We start from the raw sequence: 8,657 nt of genomic DNA on the forward strand, positions 1-8,657 counted from the left end.
CTATACCCGGAATTCTCCTCTTTTTCATTCTGCCTTATCTCTATTCATTCTTCAATAAAATCTCTCTAATACATCAACACAGAATGGATGGATGGTCCTTGTGCAGAACTTCTAGTATGTTTTTATTTTTTTCTGCTTATGAGACACAGTTGGCTATATATCACTTATTTTTTGTGGTTTTTTTCCTTCAGTCACTAGTATTGAGCTACTACCCTATTCAGAACACATGTAGTAATTTATCTTCCCAACTGCATTGTAATCTATGAGATTTTGCCTTACATGCATAGAACTATGCCTTGAAGGTGCTTATTAAATCTTATATTTTCATTGATTCACGTATGAAATAATTGATAGAGCAGCCAAGGAAAGAGAATTTCTATATGTACAGACTAAACAAAATAGCCGAATTTTAAGAATAGAATTAAGAGGTTCTCTTATATCAACCATTTGAGAGTCACACTGTCAGAGGCAACAACCTCTCCTCTTCTTCTTCACCATCTGCTCGGCAGCCACAAAGCAGCAGCCATGCATGAATGCCTGTCCATCCATGTTGGCCACGCTGGGGTCCAGATTGGCAATGCCTGCTGAGAGCTCTGTTGCCTGGAACATGGCATCCAGCCTGATGGTCAGATGCCAAGTGACAGGATCACTGGGGGGAGATGACTCCTTCAACACCTTCTTCAGTGAAATGGGTGCTGGCAAGCATGTGCCCAGGGCAGTATTTGTAGACCTGGAGCCCATAGTCATTGATGAAGTTCACAATGGCACCTACTGCTGGCTTGTCCACCCTGAGCAGCTCATCATAGGCAAGGAAGATTCTACTAATAACTATGCCGAGGGACACTACACCATTGGAAGGAGATCACTGACCTTCTCATCACCTCTCTCTGTCGATTATGGCAAGAAGTCCAAGGTGAAGCTCTCCATTTATCCAGCCGCCCCCCCGCCCCCAGGTTTCCACACCACCCTGGAGCACTCAAACTGTGCCTTCATGGTAGACAATGAGGCCATCTATGACATCTGTTGTAGAAACCTTAATATTGAATGCCTAACCTACACTAATCTGAATAGGTTGATAGGTCAAATTGTGTCCTCCATCACTGTCTCCCTAAGAATTGATGGAGCCCTGAATGTCGATCTGACAGAATTCCAGACCACCGGGTGCTCTATCCCCATATCCACTTTCCTCTAGTCATATATGCTCCTGTCATCTCTGCTGAGAACCAGAGAAGCTTTCTGTAGCAGAGATCAGCAATGTGTGCTTTGAGCCAGCCAACCAATGGTGAAATGTGACCTTCACCATGGTAAGTACAAGGCTTGCTGCCTGTGGTACCCTCGTGATATGGTTCCCAAAGATGTCAATGCTGCCATTGCCACCATCAGGACCAAGTGTACCATCCAGTTGGTGGACTGGTGCCCACTGGCTTCAAAGTTGGCACCGATTGCCAGACTTCCAGCGTGGTACCCGGAGACTTGGCCAAAGTACAGCGAGCTGTGTGCATGCTGAGCAGCACCACAGCCATTGCTGAGGCCCGGGCTCACCTGGACCACAAATTTGACCTGATGTATGCCAAGTATGTCTTTCTTCACTGGTATGTGGGTGAGGGCATGGAGGAAGGAGAGTATTCTGAGGCCTATGAGGACATGGCTGCCCTTGGGAAGGATTATGAGGAGATTGGTGTGGTTTCTGTTGAAGGAGAGGGTGAAGAAGGAAAGGAATACTAAAGTTAAAAATGTCACAAAAGTTTGTCTCCCTCTCTGATTTCTCCCCCTTCAGTTTTCCCTCCATTCTCCTGTGGTCCTCTGTGCTATTCCTTATATTCCACATATGAGTGAAACCATATGATAATTGTCTTTCTCTGCTTGACTTATTTCACTTAGCATAATCCTCTCCAGTTCCATCCACGTCAGTGCAAATTGTAGGTATTCATCCTTTCTGATGGCTGAGTAACGTTCCATCGTATATATGAACCACATCTTCTTTATTGCAACTAATGAATTGTTGAACACTACATCAAAAACTAATGATGTACTATATGTTGGCTAATTGAACATAATAAAAAAATAAATAAAAACAAAAATATCAAACCTCATCTAAAAAAAAAAAATGTCACAAAGGTGCTGCTTTTACAGGGAAGCTTATCCTGTTGTAAATATTGAAAAGTTGTGCTCTGGTCAGCTAATTTGTATGTAGCACGTATACTGTCATATACAATTACTGACCTATGCTTTAAAACATGATGCTTTGTTACATCACCCAATTATCCCATTCCCCAGCTGAAGGGGAGGTGGGTGGGGGGATGGGGTAATTGGGTGATTGGGTGATTTTTATTAAGGAGGGCACTTGATGTAATGAACTCTGAGTGTTGTATGCAACTGATGAATCACTGAACTCTACCTCTGAAACTAATAATACAGTATATCTTAACTAAACTGAATTTAAATAAAAAGAAAAAAAAAAAAAACAAGAAAAAAGACAGACAAAAAACCGGAAAAAAAAAAACCATGATGCTTTGTTATAGACTCAAGCTGACCATTTCTCTGATGAGTTTGAATAAAGTATTCCCTGTCTTAAATGGAAAAAAAAAGAATAGAATTAAAATAATTTACTTTTTTTATTTTAGGAAGCATATGCATGGGGAAAAAAAGGTTATCTGGAAAACAATTCATCAAAGAGGCTATAACAACTTACTATGACATATTTTCTGTTATCAACTATGTCCATCTGAGCAAGTGGCAGTCGTGGGTCAGCACAACAAGAGTTGGAGGGGATCTTTTGGTTTTCCTCCTTCCCTCTGCCCTCCTCCTCCTTCTTCATCTCCTTTTGATTAGGTCACATTATATAATGTTTAGTTACTTTTGTCATTCAGAGCATCATCACAATAGACAAAGATGAGGGGCAGAGTCTCTCATTCTTTTCCAAGACCACAGAGTGCACAGAGTGTATAGCTAGCTTTTTTTTTTTTTTTTGGCATTTATGCTATTGGTTAGAAAGAGGAGTTAATAGAGATCCTATACAGTTATATCCAGAATGTACCACACCCACTTACTCAAGCTCAAGTGTTCATAATATTTGTTCCCTCTGCTTCCAGCCTTGGCTCCCTTCAATCCATTACAATTTCAGAAACTGAATGATACTTTAGATTATAATTCACACCATTTTCCCTTCCGGCCTAAATCTGACAATAATCTGCCATAATATTCAGATTAAAGCCAGGGTCCTTACAATTAACTTTAAGTTACTGTATGACTGCTCACCTCTGTCCATTCCATCCACCCTATAATTCCACTTCATCTGCTACTACTCTTCCCCTTTTTCACTTTCAGCAACTCCTCCACAGGGCCTTTGCACTTGCTATTGCATCAGCCTGCAAAGCTCTTCCCCCCAGATGTCCCATGACCTTTTCTCATACTTTCTTCAGCTTTCTTACTTTTTCAAACATCACCTTCCCCTATGTCACCCTATGTACAATGACATTTCCCCCATCCTTTTCACAGTTTTATTTTCTTTCCCAGTTCTACATATTTACCAACTTCCTTTATTTATTATCTGTTCTCCTCTAATGGAATATATATTCCATAAGCACAGGAAGTTTTGTGTGTTATGTTCACTGTTACATCCCTAGCATGTAGCACAGCACTGGATGCTAAATAGGAGTTCAATGAATATTTGTTGGATGAATGAATGAGTACTTACAGGAATGCCAGAGTACCAAGGCAATGGGGGCTATATGACAATGTATAAAACATAACCTTTATGATCAAGGAGTTCAAAATATGTTGGTGAAGATCACTATGAACATAATGAAGATAAAACAAGCCCAAAATAGGTTACAAAAAGTATTATGGTAAAGACTTCTTTGAATTTGAGTGGGACAACAGTAATAATTATGCTTAATCCTGCAGAATGAGATTTGAATATAAGAAAATGGAGGTAAAACCTAATTTTTGGCTAATAATAGAGCACGAGAAAAACAATAAGCCAGTGTTAGGCAAATATGTTGCCTGTTGAGGTAGAGTTGATAATGGAGTTTGGTGGAAGCGTTGATTTGAGGAAATAGAGTGCAGATAGAAAGGTTAGATCAGTGCCATGTCAGAGAAGATTTTGAATGTCAGATGAGGGGAGTGAGTGATATTTTATAGACAGCAGGATACCTTGTAAAATTTTTGAGCAGGAAAATGAGCTGGTCATACCTGTGCTTTGGAGGAATAAATGGGAGTGAGGGAGAGAGCAAGGACAGATTGGAAGCAGAGAGATTAATTAGAAAATTATTGAAATATTTGTGGAAGTGCAATGAGAGCTAAAGCAGATAGTGGCAACAGGAATGGAAATAAAAGGTTAGATTCCAGTGATAACAGTGGGTAGGATGGAAAGAACTTGGTGACTAATTTAATGTTTATCGTAAAAGTGCTGTCCATTATCCATGCAGATAATGTTTTGGCCTAACTATCAACGAGAGTGATCATTTGAATTAAAAATTTTGTTTTATTTCTATTCAGTCCTGGGATTGTACAGATCCTAGGGTGTGAAAATATGTTTAGAAGCAGAAAGTCCTAAGGATCCTTTCTTTGCATGGCACTAAGGATTCATATGGAATAAAAATTTACTCCGAGCCTGAAATTTCCAGTGATGTCAGAAGCTCAGAGTTAGACTAATTTGTGCCTGTAACCATCAGATTCAAACAATGGTCTGGCACATATGGGAAGCCAGTCATCCTCATTGCCTCAATCCCACTAGGGAATGATAAAAGAAAAAAATATTCTTAATGTGAAACATTTCATGCTTGCAAGAGGAAGATGAGCAGCTCTTTCGATGAGAATAAAACCTCCAAAAATATCTCTCAAATTAGAGCAGGAGGCTTGCATACTAGGAAACAAAACACAACAAACAAATAAAGGTGATCAAAACATGCTCAGAATAGCTGAGCAGCAAACAAAGACAGAAAGGGTTATGTTGAGGACACAGCGACATAATTGGATTCTTCTGCCAATCCCGGTAATTAAAATGGGACACTCAGTACCTTAGTTGCTCTGCAATCCCATAATATGTTTGAGATTAACAACCCTTGAATCTTGGTTTTACTGCTATATTATTTGAATATACAATACGTATCTCTTGCCATTTTCAGAATACACAGATCAGGGCTCCTGTAGGGCTGAGAGGATTTAGAAACAGCTAACGAGAGAAAGCCTGACTCTCGCTCTCCATCTCACTTCCCTCTGCCTGGATATTTGGGCCAAATTTGAACAGAAAACAAACAAACAAAAAAGAGGAAGTAGCAAGCTTGCCTTCAGTGATTTAAACCTTTGCTTTCCTATTTCTGAGAAAAAACAGTTGTGTTTTGTAGCTTTGCATAGTCACTTCTCTGTTTTGCCAGCATGGTGGGTGTGTGTGTGTGTGTGTGTGTGTGTGTGTGATTTCACCAGTGCCTTGTAAAAATTAAAGATATAAAATGCGTTGTTGGCTTGAGCTGCCTGGCTGGGTAATCTGTGAGGGACCGTTATCTTCACTGACACTGCTTTACCCCATGCACTTCAAACCGCCTGTGTCTCAGATCCCTGCTGCACCCATCTGCGGAGGTGGTATGGGAACTCAGGTCTCCTCATTGGTCTGTGACCTTACATGGCTGGTGCCCACAGGTAACCCACAGCTGGCTGGTCATGCCAACCAGCCACATGCAGGAGAGTCTGCACATACAAAGATCCCTCTGTTGCTGAAAGGCTTTTCTGACTATAGATGGTAATTTCAGCTGAATTCCTGCTTGCAGAATGAGAGCTCCTCCAGGCTCTTGGGGAGGTGCTTGTGAGGCAGCAGAGATGGTATTACAAAGGAGACCAGAAGTACATGCCAGTAATTAATATTATGTCTTGTCCCCAAAGACATTCCTGGTCCCTTTATATGTTAGTTATCTGATCCTCCAAACCCCTGAGAGGTAATGATGAAGTTCATATAAACACTGAGCTTTATATGTAATTTCTACTATTAAAAGGGAGGGAGGTAAACAAATGCATATAAAGCAGGTCGGTAATGCCTAAGAAAAATCTCAGTGATATTGGGTATGCAACCCAGAGGACAGGAACTCGTGAACACTTGTGTTTTAGGCTGAAGGGGTTGGTTCCAGTACGTCTGGTCATGGTGACAGGTATCACAAAGAGCCTGGAGTAGAAGGAATTTGAAAGGGCTTAAAGAGAAAGTATAGGAAGTGTCTGCAATATTTTACTTCTGTTTCATCCCTGGACTGATACCTCTTGTGGAACAAAACCCGGCCAACGGCAGCTCGGAACTAGTTCAGCCTGGCATGGTGAGGAACAGAGCCCAGTTCACAGCTCACCTGTCTGGTTAGTGAAAGAGGAGGTGAGCAGAAGACCAGAGGTGCATCAGTGATTATTCTTACCTCAGTGTACACAGCTGTCAATCTTTACAGGGTACTGGCCATAGCCAGAGAACAAGTGGAAACTCACATTTTTAAAAATGACTGAAATTATATATCAACTACATTTTAGCATTAAAATAATAGGCACTCCTAAGGTAAATGTCTAGTCTAAGCATGTGGAAAATCCCATAAATCATGCTTTTAATCATTTTTTTTAATTTTTTTTTTTTTTTTAAGATTTTATTTATTTGTGAGAGAGACAATGAGAGACAGAGAGCATGAGAGGGAGGAGGGTCAGAGGGAGAAGCAGACTCCGGGCTGAGCAGGGAGCCTGATGTGGGACTCGATCCCGGGACTCCAGGATCATGACCTGAGCCGAAGGCAGTCGCTTAACCAACTGAGCCACCCAGGCGCCCGCTTTTAATCATTCATTTATCCAATAGATATTTACTGCAAGCTTCGCTGCAGCATCGGTTGCTGCTGGTGGTATGTGGGATGATCACTGTTTTCAGAGGGTTTCTAGACTAGATGATCAACTTGGTCGAACTTGCTTGAGAAAAATGGGACACTAGAAGCAGATGTGAATGTTGTTAGGCTAAAGGAACATTAGAAGTACTGACTGGAGAGAACAAGGATGGATTTCTTTTTAAAAAACAAAAAGATATATCCTTCCCGCCCCATCTCCTATTTATATTGTTGCAATTTTAAAAGGACTAAAAGATTATCATGGAGCAGGAACCCGGCCACAATACAGTCTCATGAATGCTGAATATGATCTTCCCCCAAAGATTCAAAATAGCCAGGAGAAATCTGATGATTCTGTTGTTTCTAAGAGGAAATTCCATCCTATCTTGTGATTTAATTTAGTTAAAAAGTTCTGATTTGTGATTTACTTCACAAATTCTTCATTATTTCAAGAGAATCATGCCATCTCTTGATCCTCAATGGCCAAATATTTTTAATTCATATGCAATAAAAATAAAACATGATGTACTTTACCTCGAGGATGAAGACAGGGCACTGTAAAATAAAACAACTGACAAAGTATCAAAACTCTTCCAACGTGGACAATCTCTGCATTCCTATGATCTTTATTTATTTTTTTAAAAAAAGATACCACCTATGAGAAAAATCAAAATAGATTTTTCTGCCCAGAAAAGTCACACTAACCTCTTGTAACTATTTCTGTCAGTGGAAAAATACCCTTAATCACAACAAGAGCCCTACTTCTTCTGAACACCAGTATTGTTCCAATGGCTGTTGGAGTTTGAGCATTTGGGTTCAAGGAGAATTTTAGGACCTGAGAATATCAGGAGAAAAATGCTCAAGTTTGGGTCTCCATGTGCTCATCTGGAGTTACACTTCATAGCAGATGCTCCCGGAGCGGGGGGGGGGGGGGAGGGGGGCGGGGGCGCGGGCGGGGAAGGGAAGCAGATGCAGCTGTGGAGAGGCCCTGGCCTCTGCTCTGGGATGCTGTTCCACATAGCTGGGGCTCCGTGCTCGTGAATGTGGGAGCTGCACAGCACTGTGACGGGTGCAGTGGTTCAGTTGCTATTAGCGAGCGTCATTGTGCCCTGATTGCAAGCGCTCGAGTGTTCAGAGGGGGAATCAGGGATACCAAATGGAGAGAGACAATACACAGGAGCCCAATATCTTTAAGCGGGTAAATTATCTTTTCCTTGAGAAAGCAGAAACTGTTAATGGCTAAATCTGCCAAGACATTTTATAATAGAGGTAAATAAAGAAACAAAAGATTGTTCCAGTACTTTTGTGTGCAATTACAGCGCATCATTCAGTACCCTCAATGTATCTAGGATCACGGACATAAAGGTCTGGATATATCATAAAAGGTGCAATTTGGCTTGATTTTTGTCTTTAGGAAAAATGCTTTGTAACTGGGGATTTTTCATCTGTGCAGTGATATTTGATATCGTATTTCTATCCTGAATCAACATATGAGCAAAAGTAAGTTTTATTCCTATTTATCTTCTATCTTTTCCCTCTTACAATCCATTTTAGTGGACTATCTTTCCATCAAGACTAAATTTTGTTAGTCAAGGCTTCTTCTGTTTTAGATGATAAAGTAGTTACTGATTTATAAAATTAGGTTGGGGGAAAAATTTGAGTCTGTGAAATGAGGAGTTGTCGGAAACAGCAGAGCTGAGCAGGCTGGATGATGCTGGCTTAGCCTCCCTGCCTGTCTTCTCTGTCTCAAATGGGATGCTTTCACCTGCCGCACTAGAAAAGGGAGGCCTCCTTTCACCTCTGGGTTACTTCAGGACA

General features: G+C 40.9%; 1 pseudogene; it reads left to right on the forward strand.

Annotated features, from left to right (window-relative positions):
• The first annotated feature begins 529 nt into the window (after positions 1 to 529).
• On the forward strand, positions 530 to 1,725 carry LOC118548042 (tubulin alpha-1A chain-like; annotated as a pseudogene).
• Positions 1,726 to 8,657: the final 6,932 nt, after the last annotated feature.

This window comes from Halichoerus grypus, chromosome 1, assembly GCF_964656455.1.
Source record: "Halichoerus grypus chromosome 1, mHalGry1.hap1.1, whole genome shotgun sequence".
Lineage (NCBI taxonomy): Eukaryota > Metazoa > Chordata > Mammalia > Carnivora > Phocidae > Halichoerus > Halichoerus grypus.